The 19504-nt window shown below is 42.0% G+C and overlaps 1 long non-coding RNA gene across 2 annotated transcripts in view; it reads left to right on the top strand.

Moving 5' to 3' along the window:
* Positions 1-1173: 1173 nt before the first annotated feature.
* The window catches only part of LOC308596168, a 435220-nt gene continuing 416889 nt past the window's right edge, over positions 1174-19504 (top strand). For both annotated transcript variants that reach the window (XR_014012375.1, XR_014012376.1), the window contains exon 1: positions 1174-1448. This is a non-coding gene — a long non-coding RNA (uncharacterized lncRNA). The remainder of the gene's footprint in view (positions 1449-19504) is intronic.

The following is a 19504-nucleotide window of genomic DNA, read 5'->3' as shown; positions in this document are numbered from 1 at the left end:
CTACTCAGATGTTTAGAAAGTTGAGGTAATCTGTTTTAGCAATTTAACATTGGTATTCTTTAAAGTGTGGTTGTGATTTTCTCTTGATTTCATTGTTTTGCCTTTTTGTAAATTTGCTTTGTGGTCTTTTTTGTTACAATCAAGCAGAGTATAAATTTTATTAAATGAATGAATGAAAGAATAGTTCCTTGATGCTTACAGGTGCCAGATTAGGGAAACTTTTGCCAGATTTTTAAGTGGGGAATGACTTTGCTGTCCCTTCAAGCTCAGTTCTAGATCTTAGGCTAAAATCAGAGGCAACAGGGCGTATCATATTTCACTATTAATCTCCCTAAAACTTTTAATTGATTAATGAATTTTGGCTCTGGGTGGAAGTAAGGATGGAAGGATTTGTCAGCTTTGGTCCTCTCACATGTCTCATTTTTCCAATCTTAAATTCAGGTCTTCAGAAATCTGTGGGTGTGTTTTTTCATCATCCTGAAAATTCCTCAGCATTTTACTGCAAATTTCTCCAAATGAACATATTTTTGTGTGCAGTTTTGACAAATGTACATTTTTTTTGCAAGCCATTTCCCCTAATATAATGCATTTTTGCATGTTATTTTCACTAATATATTTTCATTTTTACACACTGTTATATCTCATATATGTATTTTTGTAAAAACTGGTTGGAGAACTCCATTACAAAATTCGGATAAGTGCAAATTTTGAAGGACGGCTGTGTTCTATATTGTTTCAGAAACTGCAAATTTGTTAGATTTGGCTTTAAAATGCTAACTGCATCTAATTTCTGCCCCATCGCTACATGGATGCAAGCACTGTCCCTAGATGAACAGGAGGCGCACCCACTTGGAAAGAGTAGGGGAATATAGATTATCTCTTTCTCAGAGGCCAGGTGTACTCAGGCTTCACTGCTGCTTAGTCAACAGATCTACTAGAAATGGTAATAATAATAATAATAATAATAATAATAATAATAATAATAATAATAATAATATTTTTATTTATACCCCGCCCTCCCCAGCCAAGGCCGGGCTCAGGGCGGCTAACAAGCAATAATAAAAACAAGTTGAATGAATACAACTTAAAAAAAACAAGATTAAAATACAACAATTAAAATACTGAAACATTAAAATATTAAAATGCAGCCTCATCAGAGGAGGAGAAAGGAAAAAGGAAAAAGAAAGAGGGGGAGGGAATCAAATTGGCTCCAAGCCAAAGGCCAGACGGAACAACTCTGTCTTACAGGCCCTGCGGAAGGAAATCAGATCCTGCAGGGCCCTGGTCTCATGAGGCAGAGCATTCCACCAGGCCGGAGTCAGTGTTGAAAAGGCCCTGGCTCTGGTTGAAGCCAATCTAACTTCCTTAGGACCTGGGACCACTAGGGTGTTGTTATTTATGTACCTTGAGGCTCTCCGTGGGGCATACCAGGAGAGGCGGTCCCGTAGGTACGAGGGTCCAAGGCCGTGAAGGGCTTTAAGGGTCAAAACCAGCACCTTAAATCTGACTCTGTACTCCACCGGGAGCCAGTGCAGCTGGAAAAGCACTGGGTGAATATGTTCCCATGGCAAAGACCCCGTGAGGAGCCTCACTGCAGCATTCTGCACCTGCTGGAGTTTCTGGGACAGCTTCAAGGGCAGCCCCGCATAGAGCGAATTACAGTAGTCAAGCCTGGAGGTGACCGTCGCATGGATCACTGTGGCCCTCCCCCTCAGATGTTTTTGTGAAGGTCCATGCCCTGTCAAATCTGCCTTTGAAAGTCCCTTGGTTCAAAAGTGCTCTGCCACAAGACATCGTGGACTGCTCTTTGACAAGCACAAATCTCCAAGGGAGATAGAATTAAATGTGCTATGTTTTATTGGGGGGGGGGGACTCTTTTGACTAATCCCATTAAAATCCATAGGACTAAAAAAGTTTCTGCTAAGTCCCATTTCATTGTGTATGTTGTTGTTTTGTTCAGTCAACTCCTAAAAGACTCACACATTGGTGGTAAGGAAATGTGTGTGAGACTGATGATGAAGATTTATTTATATGCCACCCACCTGACTGGGTTGTCCCAGCCACTCTCAGTGGCTTGCAACAAAATGTTGAAACACAAAAGACTCAAACATTAAAAACCTCCCTGTACAGGGCTACCCTCAGATGTCTACAGAAGGTCATATGATTGGTTATCTCTTTGACATCTGACGGGAGGGCATTCCACAGGGCAGGCACAACTACTGAGAAGGCCCTCTGCCTGTTTCCCTGTAACCTCACTTCTCGCAATGAGGGAACCGCCAGAAGGCCCTAAGAGGTGGACCTCATTGTCCAGACCCAGTGGCGTAGTGTGGGTTGTCAGCACCCAGGGCAAGGCAAGTAATTTGCGCCCCCTAACCCGTGGATTTGCGCCCCCTAACCCCCATATGTTGCGCCCGGTGCGGCCGGCCCCCCTGCACCCCCCACGCTACGCCACTGTCCAGACTGAATAATGGGGGCGAAGATGCTCCTTCAGGTATACAGAATAGAATTTAAAGGCTCTTTTTCAGATTACTGGTGAACATGTGTTCAAACTGCATTTTGGCCTTTGTGCCACCATTCCAGAACTACGTATGGGAAGAAAAAAGCACAATTTTCAGTCTACACATAATGGATTATAAGAATAACCTTGCTCTGGAGAGCATGTGTTCTAGAGGCATGCGTCACTCTGTGTGGGGGCTGAATAACAAGGGGAATTGGGGTGATTGTAGAGCCTTTTCCTCCCTCCCAAGTTAAAGCATGATGTCAGTACCCCCCACGCCATGTCAGACCAGGTTCTCTATAGTTCTCTTGGTTCTCTTAGCTTCAAACACGCCCTATACAGTAATTCCAATTGCAATGGATATGCCACCTGGAGGAAGAATAGTTTTTTCTCATTGGCGGAAAATGCAACAGCTCTGTAACTGAAATGCTACCTCAGTGCATCTGGGCTGAGTATATCAAATAACAATTGTGCATTATGAAGATTACTCTGCCCTTGATTAAACTTAGCTTCTAGAAATACTTTTGGGATCTTAAGAAATACTTTTGGGACCCACTAGAGCCAGTGTGGTGCCTTCTATATGCTGTTGCTCTACATTCTCCATTATCGCTGACTATTGGTCACCCTGCCGGGGGGCTGATGGAAACTGAAGTTTAATACCATCTAACTGGCACCATGCTGGCCACTGAGCCCTATCTCCTCCTCCGTTCTGTTTGTTTCTGTTTATATAAATTCACAACTTCTGATGCTGCTGTTTCCTTGAAAAGGGAGGTGGATAACTGTGGCGTTTGCCCTCCTAGGTGGGTCATAGGGAAAGGGTTAAATGAGTGTGACGTGATTGGCCAGTGGGAACCCAAGGGGATGAGTTAGAGCTAGAGTTGGAGTTGTGTGGAAGTCAGTTGGGAGTTGGAGAAGGAAGAGGGAGGATGTCTGTGGGTTGGTTGGTTGAGTTGTGTTGTGAGAGAGTGAGAGAAACTGATAGGAGGAGTCAGATAGACAGTTGGGATAATCAGTTAGCAGTTATTAGGAAAGGTATAAGCCGGTATAGAAATTAAGATTAAGAAACTGACAAGAAAAATTATCTGAAACCATAAACTTGTTAAGGCTTATAAAATAAACTTGCTTATTTGATTTAATGCCAACAACTGTCTGGACTCTGTGTGTACCCGAGAGAAACGGGTTGGTGGCAACGGGAAAGCAATCACAGTGGTGGCACAGGGACCAATAGACCGTCAAATGTCCAGGGACCCTGTGTGATCGCCACAATAACCTATGGTCCTGATGGACTCCAAAATCCCATCAGCCCCAGTCAGCATGCCCAGTGGTCTGCAACGATTGGAGATGAAGACCAGCCACACCTGGGGGTCACAAATTAGCCACCCCTGCTTTGAAACATGTACAGTTGTACATTGGAAGTCGAACGGAATCCGTTCCGGAGGTCCATTTGACTTCCAAAATGTTCGGAAAACAAAGCGCGGCTTCTGATTGGCTGCAGGAAGCTCCTACAGCCAATTGGAAGCCATGGAAGCCCCAGCAGACATTGGGCTTCCAAAAAAAATGTTCGGAAACCGGAACACTCACTTCCTGGTTTTGATTGTTCAACAGTAAAAGAAATGTATATTCATAGATGCTGATACAATGTATCAGGAATGCAGATGCTGCCGAATACTGAGGCTAACAATTGGGCCATTTAGCTTAATATTGTCTATGCTGACTGGCAATGGATCCCTCATGTTAATATAGTTTGTTCCTGGGTCAAGGGAAAGTACTTGAAGAGGGAACTTCCTGTAGATGTGAGTGGGAGGAGGAAGCCAGCATGGGCCTGGAGGCTGAGGAGTAAGAGTGAGCTGTATGTCTACTATACAGTGGTACCTTGTTCTCGAATGGCTTAGTTGCCGAACAAATCAGCTCCCACACGCTGAAAACCTGGAAGTAAGTGTTCTGGTTTTCAAACGTTTTTCGGAAGCCAAACATCCTACGCGGCTTCCGCTTGAGTGCAGGAAGCTCCGGCAGCCAATCAGAAGCCGTGCCTTGGTTTTCGAACAGTTTTGGGAGTCGAACAGACTTCCGGAACAGATTAAGTTCGAGAACCAAGGTACCACTGTGCTTACCTAAAGCTGTTGCATATGAGTATACCAGAAGTGCCTGGAGTCTGTTTCTAAGCAGGGAAGCCATGCTGGATAACAACACACCTTGCAATCCAACAAATCAAATTATTGGCTTCTGCTACCCTACTTTCTGCATACCGCCGCAAATGTCCCAGAAAAAAACAGGAAATCAGTCCTTTTTTTTTTTTTTTTTTGCAGGAGCATGGCAGTCGTTTGAGTTGCTATGAACTTGCACAACTTCACAGAGTCATTTTTTCCTGGGAAAAAAATGCTTTTTTGGGATAACGATCTTGTGCAGAGCCCCAAAATGCATGTTTTGGGGTGCCATGCCTGAAAAAAGAACTTTTGGGGACGGCAAGAGTATTGTTAGCCCAGAAATGGAAACAAGAAGAAATTCCGACAAAAGAAGAATGGCAAACGAAATAAATGGACTATGCAGAATCGGACAAAATGACAGGAAGGGTTCGAAACCTGCGGGACCAGAGATTTACAGAAGATTGGAAGAAGTATATGAATTATATGAAGAGCAACTGTAATCAACAAATTACTTTAGTAGGACTACAAGAAGTTTTGTAAGGAGAAATATACGAAGTGTTACAAAGCAGAAAAAGATAGAGATATTGGTTATGAGTTTGAAATGTAATAGGGAAGATAAGAAATGCATACTGAGAGATTAGATTGGAAAATGTTCAGACAGGATTGATGGAAGTCAAAAATTTGAATAAGATGTAAAAGTATGTTTAATTACTGTTGAAAATGATATGTTAAAAAAAACTAATAAAAAATTATATTTTAAAAAAAGAACTTTTGCGGAGGAACCACAGCACGAAATCGCATGAGATCACCGCAACCGAATTGGCCGCCAAGCTCTCACAATAAAAAACGGGAAAATGGCATTTGGGAAGATGGTGTCCCGGACTTTGGCTTCAAAGTGTTGGAGGGTGTGACTGCTGAAGCGGCGGACTGAGCCTGGAAACTTCTGCTTGTATAGCATGTGCCCTACTGCTGAGTTCAGGCCATATTGATACAACAGATTGCTGGTGTACAACAATATGATCTGCCAGACATTTGTAAAATTTACTTCACACTGAAACACATGTAATATCAACAAATGTTTTGAGGCCAGAACTCTGTTTGCTATGGATCAAAACATCCTCTGCAGTGAATCAAAAGTAGTGTGGTTATTTACACCAGCTGTGGAATCGGTGATATGGCTGATAAAGAATGAATCCCCATGTTCTTCAGGATCAGATAGTCAGCCCTTGCATCTGGTTGCAAAGTTAAACCTGCAGAGGCTCAGAGCAAAGTAATTTTTGTTGTGGTCTTCAGCTTTGAAGTTCACTTCCCTAACAGCAGTCTGTATGAGCAAAGGTAAAGGGAAAAACAGATTAAAAAGCAAACTTTTGGTTGAAGTGTTTTGCATGGTCAGGATCTGTTTTATTTGTGATAGTTTGAGTAGATTGTATAGATTTCAATTGGATTTTTGTAATTTCGAAAGTTTGAGGATTTACAGAGACCATGTAAAACTCCTATTGATTTTGATAGGTGCATATTGCATGTATTTAGACAGCTATTTTTCAGGGCAGTTGATGCTGTCCTGCTAATAAGAACAGCATTAATATCCCTGGTAGTTGGTTGTTGTTTTTTAACAAGACACAAAACCTATATATTGTCATGTAATTGTACCTTTATTACCCAAATTAGAATCCATCAATGAGTCTGGAAACATTTCATCACTGTGTTCTTGCTCACTGTTTACAGAAGTTTAGCTTTATGTTACAGGAGGCTTAATTGTCTCATCAGGTTTATATGAGCTCATTTCTAAGTATCATGTCTGGGACTATAACATCATACATCTGCAGTAAGTGTGCATTTAGTGAGCACACCCATCTTGAAACTTCAATGAAGGAGGGGGACTTTATGGCAGGTCTTGAATGCACATTTACTGTGAAATAAGTGAATAATAATACTAGGTTATTTTGGAAAGTGTTCTTTTATGCAATCACTGCATTTAATACAATCACAAAATGGCAGCCCAACAGGTGGTCTTTTCATAGTGTTAAGCCACAACAATTGGAACAAAAAGGACACCAGAATCTAATGTTCTTCAGAATGTAAAAAGCTGTTCACTTCCTTTTGTGAATTTTCAGATTTAACCATGTTCATTATTGTTGAGCCACAAATGCAGGACATTCTTTTTTGACATTTTGCCATAAATAGACACTGACTGAGGCTGACTAGCCAGCTAGCTGTTTTGTCACAGGCTAGCGGAAACGAGCCATTTAACAATGAGTAGCCACTCTTGGTTCTTAAATGGCCGAGGAAAGTACCCGTTTTGACATGTTGCAAATGTAGCGAAGTCTAGGATAACAAAAGAATATTTGACAAAGGATGGAGTTTCTTTTCCAATATTTTTCCCCAAAAGTAAGTATTTAATTCTGGCCTAATGAAGTTGCAAAGACGATTTGGTGTCACACTGACAGCTCTTGAAGCTCTGAAAATATACTTGGGCATTGTGACTTGAACCATTCATGCAGCCTCCTTTGGGAGGGCCCATTATTTAAACAGTAATTATGAACTTCGTGGGGCAAGGAGTGGGAGGCTGGAATCTGATACTTGTTTGTTAGATTTTTAAAAGTAGAGAAAGTACCTTGTTACAGGGATCGTGCAGCCCTATCCTATGCAAGTTAACGTCAGAAGTAAATCCCACGAGTTTAGGGGGCCTTTGTTGCAGGTAAGTATATGAAGGATTTCAGTAGCCTCAGTCTCATAAAAAAGTGACAATAAGTGACCATGAATCAGAATTTAATTTACCTACATAAATAGTGTTTTGTGTGTGGATTTTCTGCTTGTGGGATAAATATGACCTATTTATTTGATTGATTGATTGATTGATTGATTGAAGATTTGCATGCCACCTTTCCACAAGAAAGTTTGTGCTCACAGCAACGACATCAAAACACAGTTCATTCAAAACAGAAATAAATAATACAAAAAAAAACCCCCTAACCATATGACATTCAAAAGGAAAATATCACAAAGCAATTCAGTAACAATACATTTCAGTGACATAGCAGTGACGATGCTACTGAAATAAGCAAATGAACAACGCTATATACTATTTTCTCAGCAATGGTGCCAGCCCAAGCAATTAGGACCTGGGCAGAGCATATGCTCTTGTAGCGCTATAAACCTTCAGGGCACATAGCCATGCTGCCTCAAAAATTTGTTAGTGTGAATAGAAACATGAGATATGGAGCTATGCAACTGCCAAAGAAAATACTATTCGAATGGAAATCAAGGCCTTTAGCCTTTAGTAACTGTGTGAACTTTTCTTGAAAGAAAGAGGAGGTTACCTCCCCTGGCATCCATGGCTTGCCTTAGGAGTGTGTGTGTGTGTGTGTGTGTGCATTTGCATCAATCTATAGATTCTATTCTCAGTTGTCCTAGCAGCAGACCCTCTGGCTCTACCTGGGGATTCCAGCTGTTGATGCCAACCCTGGCTCCATACCTTCCTCTGAGGCTACTGTAGACAAACAGACAGACATAGATACAATGCCTGTGTGCTGGGATCTGGAGAAGCTCGCCACTAGTTCTGCGAGGGAGTTTCAGCTTGCCCTTCTAAGCAGTAGACCCTTCGCCAGCCCCATTTCGCAAGGCTCTTGAAATTAAAACAGATTGCGATATGGCATCGAGGAAGGGTGATTCAGCTCTTCAGTGCAAAAAGGAGTTAAGGAACAAAAAGCACAAGACCCTTGGCTAGGCCTAAGTAGCTCTTTGCACCTCAGCTGTGGTGTCTAAGGACATGGCAGTAACTCAACCATGACTCACATATTTTGCTCTCGGAGAAAAGAAATAAGAGGAGGAGCCAGTCTTCCAGCAACATTTGAGGTGTCTCCCTGGTCACAAAAGACGCCTCTCAGAAAGATGAGCTCGTAAGTTTATAATCATGATTTTGTCTTCCTGTGAATATATATACCTGTAGGTGCAGGGTGGCGTATAAATTAATTTAATAATAATAATAATACCCCTTTAGACTTTGAACTGCTGAAACAGTCCAGAACAAGGGCGTCGGCTCCTAGGGGCCGAGCCCATTTGATTCCCCCTATATTTGGGGGGTAGGAGCCAGGACCCCACTATGCCCAAAAGCATGGAGCTGAAGAGTGGAGCCAAGCAGCGGCGGAGTGTATGCCCACGCTGCCCAGAGTGGGGCACAGAGTCTGCCCTCCCACACAGCACAGTTCAAGGTGTGAGAGGGGCAGGGAAGCTGCTCCCCACTCTCCTCCTGCTCTCCGCTGCAGGGTCAGGCCTGACCCCGCAGCGGAGGTGGAGCTGCTGCGGCTGGGCACGCCTCCCTGCGGCCAAGTTGGGGTGCTCTCTGCCACCAGGCCGGGCCAGGTGCGATGCGCCACACAGCCAAGGAGAACTTGCCTATTCTCCTCCCCTGGGTCAGGCCTGACCCAGGGGCAAGGAGTTGCACCAGGCACGAGCTCCACAACCAAGGCACAGCTCCTCCTGTCCTGGAGCCAGGATTTGATGATGAAGCCTGCTGTGGGGGCGCCTGTTTTCGTCCCCTCTCAAAATTGTGCCCGGGGCCACAGCACCCACGGCGCCCCCCAGGCTACGCCTCTGGAGCCGAGTGCAGCATGTCTCCAGTGGCTGGCTCCTTCTCATCCTTCTCCTGCCGTGAAAGATCACATGCTTGCCTGAGCTTTAGAATCTTCAACAGAGGCCTTGCTGTGAGTGCCCCCAGCAAGCAAGTGGCTGCTGGAAAAAGAGCCTTCTTGGTGGTGGCACCCCATTTGGCACCTTTTTCATAGATCTTTTCAGCACTATGTGAAGTTGCGGGGTTTTCAGTTCTCACTAGCTTTTAAAAGATGAACTTTTATCCCGCTGCTTGTATATTGTTTATTTTTAGTTATATGTCAATTTAGGTCTGGATCTTTTCCTGTTGGAAACTGTCTTTTTAATAATATTTTAAATTGTATTGTATTTTTCTATATATGTGGGCTGGCAACAGAACTATGTTCTGGGATGGCCTGATATAAATGCTGTAAAATAAATACGTATGCTTATTTATTTATCATATTATTATATTTAAGGACTATACATTAATGTTTAAATTGTGGAAATGTTCTGGTCTTTGAATCATTGAAATAATGGCTCATTTATGAACAATTTCCCCTGAACAATGAATTAAGCTACAGCTTCACCTAATTTTAAGCTACTGCATAAACTATAAAGGGGAGGGGGTGGCAATAAGCCTTTGCTTTTGCCAAAGTCATGAAATGATGAAAAGCTTCTGCCAGGTTCATGAGAGGCTTTGCTTATTTCATGAATTATGCAAAGACATTATTGATTTCATGAATTAGACAGAGAATTTGTTCAATTCATACAGTCTGTTTCATGAGCTGGGCAAATCTGTTGCCCATTTTGACAAAAAAAAATCAGACTCTGCTTCATGAGTCAGGCAGAGGCACTATACAAATGCAGTAATATTTAGCTTACTACATGAAAGCAATTTTTGAAAGTTGGCAACACCTATACTCTACAACTGATAATGTTCAGCTGTGAAGAATAATGTGTTTGAGAGACTGGCTAGTTCTGGTCTGAAGCCTCGACACTGTTTTGAAATTTGCATGCTAGTAAAAGCTACTAAGGGATGTGGGTGGCGCTGTGGGTTAAACCACAGAGCCTAGGGCTTGCTGATCAGAAGGTTGGCGGTTCGAATCCCCACGATGGGGTGAGCTCCCATTGTTCGGTCCTAGCTCCTGCCAACCTAGCAGTTTGAAAGCACGTCAAAGCGCAAGTAGATAAATAGGTACCGCTCTGGCGGGAAGGTAAACGGCATTTCTGTGTGCTGCTCTGGTTCGCCAGAAGCGGCTTAGTCATGCTGGCCACATGACCTGGAAGCTGTACGCCGGCTCCCTCAGCCAATAAAGCAAGATGAGTGCCGCAACCCCAGAGTCGGTCACGACTGGACCTAATGGTCCCTTTACCTTTACCTTTACCTTTAAAAGCTACTAAGAAATGATTGAGTAGAGAAGAGAACCCAGACTGCTGCTTTGCTCTGACCATAACTTTATAAATCAGGTTCTGCTGTACTATGGAAGAATTGCTTCAACTTCCTCTATATGAAGGGGAGAAATCCTTTAGATATGGGAAAGGGATGAGGCTTGAACAGAGACCTTGTTTAAACATCAAACAATTTTGGGAAACAATATACAATGAAATGAAAAAAATGTTCAGATATTCATTTAGGAAAACATCAGAAGGTTTCCTATTGGGAATAGTACCAGGAAGTCTAAATGAAGAAGACAAGACATTATATTTATACGCAACAGTAGCCGCAAGGCTACTGATCGCGAAAAATTGGAAAAGTGGTATTATACCGACAAAAACAGAGTGGCTTGCCAAATTATTGGAGTATTACAATATATCCAAAACAATGGGAGAAATTGGAAGGATCTCAAAAGAGAAGATAGACAAGGACTGGTGTTTAAAGGATACCTGCAAAATTATATTGAAAAATCAGAACTCCTATTAGAAGTAGTAGAATAAACAAGTAGAATAAACAAGTTCCGTTATAAATACTGAAATACTAAATAAGATGGATAACAATGTGTAACAGAAAAAGAAGTAGAAAATTGGTTTAAACGTGTGTGAAAGAAAGTAATAGAAGTGGAAAGAAATTGCAATTGAGTAGATTGGAAGTCTAACACAAGGGTGGGGTGAGGGGTGAGGGATGGGGGTGGGAAAAGGAAGTATTTGTGGGATTGAGTGTGGGTATGTATGAATATTTTTAAGGATTGTATGAAATGTATGCTTGTATGTTTGTATATTCGTAACATGTATGTATTAATGTTGAATTATTTTAATAATAATTTTAAAAAAAGAACAGAGACCTTTACATATAATGTCTGTGCATGTTTCAGCTAAATACCTGGATGGAGATGTTGGTGGTGACAGTGCGATGCTTGCTCAGACATCTGCTTAGACATCAGTGTGTCCATACTACTCCATGTCAGTAGATGGATTGGGGAATGGTGGTAAGGATTTGGATCATCAAGAGAGAAACCCCAGTACAATTCTAGTCATGCACAATTAGGCAGCTACATTCCTATCTGCATATCCAGGCAGTTCAGAGAGGCTTGGAGGAGCATGTTGATGTAGTTGGGGAGCCTGGTTCACACCTGCCTCCAAATGGACCAGACACAAGGGGCTGGAACCATGAATGGAATTCTGCTGATGGATTACTGCCAGTAAAGGAAAGTGGGGTGCAATTTTCGCTGACTTCTCCTTCTCCCTGGAGCTCCTAGCACCCCCTGAAAAGGTACTGTGTAAGGTTGGGAGACCCTCTGGAAGAGTGTGAGAGGTGTTGCAGATGGAAGGGAATTTGGTAAGTATTACCTCCCATCCAAGGGACACGGGTGGCGCTGTGGGTTAAACCACAGAGCCTAGGACTTGCCTATCAGAAGGTTGGCGGTTCGAATCCCCGCAATGGGGTGAGCTCCCGTTGCTCAGTCCCTGCTCCTGCCAACCTAGCAGTTCGAAAGCACACCAAAGTGCAAGTAGATAAATAGGTACCGCTCTGGCGGGAAGGTAAATGGCGTTTCCGTGCGCTGCTCTGGTTCGCCAGAAGCGGCTTAGTCATGCTGGCCAGCTGTACGCCGGCTCCCTTGGCCAATAAAGCGAGATGAACGCCGCAACCCCAGAGTCGGTCACGACTGGACCTTGAGCTTGTTTGGAGGTTCTAGCAGGGGAGTGCAGCTATCGTATACCCTTGACCGAAGAACGGTACACTCCTTCTATCTGGGATGGTCGTCCTCTTCCACCGAGCGCGCAGCTTCGGGAGGGACGCACATGGAGAGGTGAGGGAGGAAGGGGACACCCGCCTAGCCAGCCAGATCAGCCGAATCAACCCTGGCGATCAATGGGGTGACAGATGTCGCAGCCAGATCGCCCTCACATCCCTCACATTGGCAGAAATGACTGGCAGAATCCGAGACCAGGGAGAAGAGATGGTGAAAGAAGACTGGAAGAAATTTAAAGACTATTTACAGAAATATTGTAAAATTAATGAATGTTAGAAGGATGTTGGATAGAAACTAAGGGGTTTCCAGCTGTAATGCTTTAGGAGATACGAAAAAAAAGGTTTACAAATGGGTAAAAGTTTAATGGTAAGGATTTGCTGAACTAACAAATTGAAGTGGAATACAAAGAAGGGAGGTATGAGGAGGTCTGGGGAAATAAGCGTAAGGAAGATATGTTATGGAAAATTATTTGTTTTTTAACTGTTTTTATGTTGTATTTTGTATTTTGTTTCTTTTTATTTTTCATTTTCATTGTTATATTTTAAAAACTTTAATAAATATCTTTTGGGGGGGGGGAAACAGAGTCGGTCACGACTGGACCTAATGGTCAGGGGTCCCTTTACCTTTTTTACCTCCCATCCAGCATCCCAGTAAAGGGAAGAAACACTTCCATTTACAGAAGTAAATACACTGGATCATGCCCATTGGCTGTGCAGCTGATCCTTATGATCATTCTTAACGCTGGGTTCAAACGGTGCTTGAACCATGCTGGGAAAAGGCCTGAATGAAACCCACAAGACCCACTCAGAATTCCTCCCAATCTTAAATCATTTCCCACAGCAGCTTATCAAAAAAATAATAATAATTACAGGTTGGGGGCATTGACAAAAGATAAGGTGATGAGCCTTCTCTGCTCCATGCCTCTCCTTCCTTCCTTCAAGCACTGAACACAGACAGATGAGGAATAGACAGCCTGAGAAAACAAAGCAATGCAGATCTGGAGACCAGACTGCCTCCCTCAGCCAGGCAGATTGTCAAAGAGGAGCATGGTGCAGAGATTCAGACTCAGAGAGGGGGGATCAAAAGGCCCTGAATGGAGACCAGGGTGTGTGTGGTGAAATCACAGCCTCCTCTGTAGTTTTCTGGGATAACAGGGGCATCACAAACAGTTGTAGGCGACAGGAAGGCCTGATTCCAAGTCATCTGAGCTCTGGAGTCACGGTGAAATCCTGAAATGAATGACAAAGCACTTGACCTCAGCAGAGCCCAGATCTCGCCCATTGTTGCCTACATGCGCAGAGAAGGGTATAATTCTCATTTTCAACAGAAATGAGTTTGTAGCAGCTGATTTAGCCTGGCTGCTAGTTGAAGATTCCCAAATAACAGGGGCACATTGTGGAACGGGGTAAATAGACTGTAAAGAAGAAGAACAATTGGTAGGCAAATATATTGATAAATAATTTGCTTGTCTTCATTGTGAATTTTCTGCACAAATCTATTTTAATCTCCCAGCCAAATGAATTGTTCGTCCCATTGTTATGTTCCTCGCGGTTTGGCAATGAATAAAAATCAGTACAATAATAGTATAAACGGCATGCAAATAGTTATCAACAGTAGACCATCTGTATTGGACAGAAATCCGTGCCTCAATTAGGTGATCATAAAAAGCAAAACAGATGTGGATGAATCAGCGGGGGAGGGGGATGCGAAACGGACTGAATGCTGATGTTTGTTGTTCACATACAGACCTTTTCAATAATCCGAGATGGGTAAATTACACTAATTAACCTTTAAAAATTAGATGATTTCTAAATAATAGGTTTTAAACAAAGCCTGTTCTCTTCATTGTAGCTCTAAGTGTTTTGTTCATGACAAAGCGCTGTTTCATTTGAAGATTTACAAAGGTGATTACCTAACTCTGGCTCTTTTTCCCTTGCTAATTATTTTATGCCAAACCCACATCTATCTATCTGGGGATTAAAACTCGGGCAGCGCTGAAAACCGTATTGAGAAGTGACATTCAAATATTCTGCTTAGTTGTTGCACTGGAGAGAGATAAAAGACTTCTTTTCTTTTCTTTCTGCAAACAAGTAGTTTTGCTAACGACTCTTGGGCCAGCTCTCGCTAGAAAAGGGTAATTTTGCCTTTATGAAGCATGAAGGTGAATTTTATTTCCCAGTTGCAATACTGTTTCTGGAAATGACCTGCAATGCAAGGGATCAGGTTCAACAGTGTAGCGTTCATTGGCTCCTCAAATAACAAAATGACATAAGAACATGAGCACCATTGGATCAGCCCAACTGGTCCAGCATCCAGTTCTTATGTTGGCCAATCAGATATTGTAATAATAATAATAATAATAATAATAATAATAATAATAATAATAATTATTATTATTATTATTTATACCCCGCCCATCTTGCTGTGTTTCCCCTAGTCACTATGGGCAGCTCCCAACCGAATATTAAAAGCACAGTAAAACATCAAACATTAAGAAGAGAAGAAGAAGAGTTTGGATTCGATATCCTCCTTTATCAAGGAGTCTCAAAGCGGCTAACATTCTCCTTTCCCTTCCTCCCCCACAACAAACACTCTGTGAGGTGAGTGGGCTGAGAGACTTCAGAGAAGTGTGACTGGCCCAAGGTCACCCAGCAGCTGCATGTGGAGGAGCAGAGACGCGAACCCGGTTCCCCAGATTACGAGTCTACTGCTCTTAACCACTACACCACACTGGGCTGCCTTCTGATGTCTTCTGAAGGTCAGATAGTTGTTTATTTCCTTGACATCTGATGGGAGGGTGTTCCACAGGGCGGGCACCAATACCGAGAAGACCTTATCAGCTGCCTTATACTGAATCAGACCATTATATTACCTTCTTTACATGCATCATCTAAAAGCAGGTAAAATGTCGCATCAAGTCGTCTTGTCATGTTGACATCCACTCTATTCAAGCAGCGCTCACAATGACACTTTCAAAACCAACTACTTTGATCCACTGACTGGATAAAGGAAAACTACTTAGCTTCTGTGGGCAGGGCTGGAGAAGATGAGCTGTAAAGCCACACACACTTCACCCTGCCTCATGGGTAGGTCGACTCTGGCTACACAGTAAGTTTAATGGTGTCCACTACATGTCTTCTTATCATAACTACTGAAGAAGAGTCTTCATAAAAGACAGGGAGTTTATTCCTGGGGCAAAGGCTGTGTGGATACTTGAGCTGGTATGGAATCTTTTTCATGAAAATTCCACGCCTGAAGTTACCATCTAGCAACCCAGCTGAAAGTTGAGCAGGTTGGGGCACGAAACCAGAGTCAGCTGGTTAAATAGTACAACCCTATTGGTTCTTTTTCATTGACCGATTCCTTTGGAGTTGGTAACATCACCATCTTCTGGCCAGCAATAGCACAGCAAAGATCAGATCTCCCCCAGCAAGCTACCATGGCAGCAAATGATGGCATCTTAGCTCCTTTGCCAGAATTCTGTTTTAGTGCTGTCCAGCACTTTTCATGTTCTAGGATGTGGTCTGCCTGCACAGCTGTCGGTCTGCCTGACCATCAGGCACAAGTTGATAATTTGCAAGTGCTTCTTAAAAAACTCTCTTTCAAAATTATTGCCAACCTGCTTTCCTCTTTAGTTTTTATGCCAGATTATTTGCTTAGTGTTTAAGAGTGAAAACTCCTCAGTGGTAGCGCAATTCCATAATTAAAACCAAACAAAGAGATCACTTATGATTTATTAAGGGTAAAACAAAAAAAATCTATTACTGTTCTAAACAATGTTGGAGAGAATAGTGAACAGTTCAAGCTTCCCGAACCACTCATATTTCCTGCTGATGTGAGGGCTGTTCAAAAAGGCACTTCACTTTTTGGTTTGTTTATTAAAATCCTACACTTGGCTATAAGAAATTAGCCTCCTAGAGATGAATCGCTCCTTTCGCAGAAGAACTTGCAGCAAAAGCAGACATTCCAGAATCAGACAATAATAGACGACCAACTAATGTGTTACATGGCCTGTATCTGGGTATAGCATCGAGTCGAGTTTACTTTTTCAGGCAGGAAAAGGGTGGTTTTCATGGAATGGCTTTTACAAAGTATCTGTTAATTTTAGGTGGTTGTGCAATATTACAGAGTTATGTTAACATGAAGCAGAGCTATTGTAAATAGTGGCATCATGACCGAACAGGAACAGGGAATGAATGGTCTTTTAAACTGTCTGTACCAGGTAACTACCGTACATCAGAAACACCTGACTTGTCTGTGAAATGTTCTGTAGTCTTGTAGTTCAAGATGTGAAATTCTACTGCGTTCTTGCTATTCTCTTTCAGAGATCAGAACTACCCCTTCCTTTTTCAGGCATCAAAGCGTTATTCCCACTTGAAGAGGGAATAAGTAATTATCCTTTTCTCTCCCTTCCTCCCCCCCCTTTTTTCCCTACAAGCACTGACTCACTTGTGCAGATTCAAACAGAGGATGCTCTTGTGTCCAGAGTGAATAACTTTTTTAATTCACTCTAGTTCAGAGAGATGCTTCTAGGAAGAGACCTGTTTATAGGTACTATCAGAAAAAGTATCAGAGTCTGTAGTGTTGAATAGTCTGAAAATGGGGGTGGAAGAAGTCTGCAGGTCTGATTAGATTATACCATTCTAGGTGCAAAACACTTTGTGGCTTTACTATAGTAATGGTTGTCAGGTGTGATATATGTTGCTTGAATTTATACACTCATGAATAAGTTAATTTATAAAACAGGTTAATCTAATCAGCTTCCCATTAAGTTATCAGGGATTTTGCTGTATCATCTTATACACTGTCTGAATCATTACAAAGACCTGGCCTTGCTTGCAGTACAGTTATTTTCTATCAATTTCTGATCATCATTGTTTTTATGCCTTTTTATTTCTCTGTTCTGTATTTATTTAAGAGCTTATAAATCTGCTTTGCGACTCAAATTCCCAAAGCAGCAAGCAACATTAAACTGTATTTTTAAAATCCAAGAAAAGATGCACTAGCCTTTCTCAATCTTGGGTCCCCCGATGTTTTTTGCCTACAACTCCCATGATCCCTAGCTCATAGGACCAGTGGTCAGGGATGATGGGAGTTGTAGGCTAAAAACATCTGGGGACCCGAGGTTGAGAAAGGCTGCAACCAACAGCATCACCTTGACAATAGGAAAAATAATACAAACTAAACTAATCTCTGTCAAACTTGGAAGTTAAAAGCCCCCTTAGTCCTAATAGCACTAAGTGGGCTAAGCTCTTGAATGAGGCAAATCTCAAGCTGTAATGGTTCCATAAACATTGCATAGCAACAGCGTATGCTTCATGTGTTATTGTAAACAACTTTTTACAATATAGTGGTATGTGAATATTTTTATAAATAGACAAGAATAAAAATTGCTGAATGCAATCTAGCCTCCAAAGGTAGCACTTTGCAGCAGAGAGGAGCGACAGAATCTCCGTGGTTGGTGTGGTACATGTGGGGAAAGGTACTCTCTGCATCTGAGATGCATGATGGGTCTACATACCAGCAATGGCTAGGGCCCAATCCCAAAGTGAAGTGTGTGTGTGCGCGCACACACACACACACATTCACATGCCCATACCATTCACAAGTGCACCAGATTCAGATCAGAGTTTAAGGATGAAAAGCAGGGTCTTTAAATTAGCCTGGAAACAAACTGCTAATCAGTATTGGCTCTTGGAAGTTGACATCCATCTTTCATTCTGACTTCAGCACCTTTGATCTACTGCAGTTTCACAGGCAGCCCTGTGTATTATTACAGCAGTCAAACTGAGAGGTTACAAGGGCCTGCTGAATAGTGGCAACAAGGTCTCTTTTTACAGAAAGAGGATGTTATAGTAGTAGCCCTTTCCTGTTGCTGTTCTATAGCATGCTGCTGCCCCAGATTCTGCCACTGCTGAATACGATAGCCTTACCTTCCATTGATTCCCTCCCCCCAATTCATTATTACAGAAAAAAACCAGAATTGCTAAAAACATAGAAACAATCATGGGGGGGGGGAATGAAATACTGATAGAATGAAAACTATGTATACATATAAAATATGTATAAAACATAATAATTACAATAAAAACAGAACACCACCAGCCTGCTCATTTGAAGCACTAAGTTTACAAAATCCTATAGGAAGGAAAGCAAGGAAGGAGCCAGACTATCTTCCCCAGGCTCTGGAGTCTGGGAGAAGCACTGAGAAGACGCTCTGTCTCATGCCTAAGCTGATGGCCATCACTAGATCTTGTGGAAACAAATCTCACAGTTTAGCTATGTAATGTTTGAAGTTCTTACAATGCTTTATGTGGAAATAGTTCAATTATGGTTGTGTACTTTTTGATGTGTTCAATTTATTGTTTAGGACTACCTTTGCAGTTTGTAACTTTAACTATGGAAAGGTGGCATACAAATAAATTATGATTGTTTCCAAATGTCTTTGTATTGTCTGTAAATGTTTGGTTACTTTGTTACCTTTAGAAAATGCCAGGTAAAGTTGTACAGTACTTAGTCCCTATGCCTAAATTTAGCCTCTTTCAATTCGACACAGCCAGTTTTATTGAGTATTTTCCTACGCCCTCCAACTTCTAATGTAGTGAAATTGACATGGGGTAGTATGAAACTGACATATACAGGTGTGGTATTTTTCTAGCCCAAACCAACTTGCCTGTGTCTGGGGTGTTAAAATATTCTAAAACAAAACCATATGTATTCTATCAGAAGGTATCTACCTCCCTTGTTTGATTTTTGCTTTTAAAAAATGCCCTACCCCCAATATTAACATTGCCTGGGGTTAAAAAGCACCCTATTTGTAGAATTCAGTTGGGTTTCTTAAGATATTTTTGTTACAGAATGATAACTAAATAAATAGGCATCTGCAAGTAGGTATGTGGTATAAATGTGGGGATGTTGTTTACCAATGTGCAGGTGACAAATTAGGAGAACTAGACTGTAGGTCTACTTCTGTGTAAATTCTGCAGTGAAGAGTGATTCCGTGATGAATTACTATCCCATTTTCTTGGAAGTTCTATTGGCCATGTAACATTTAACCTTAAAAGGCAGATAATAAAAGTTTGTAA

The sequence above is a fragment of the Podarcis bocagei genome (assembly GCF_964188305.1).
Source record: "Podarcis bocagei genome assembly, chromosome: 1".
NCBI lineage: Eukaryota > Metazoa > Chordata > Lepidosauria > Squamata > Lacertidae > Podarcis > Podarcis bocagei.
This window is presented reverse-complemented; position numbering and strand designations above follow the sequence as displayed.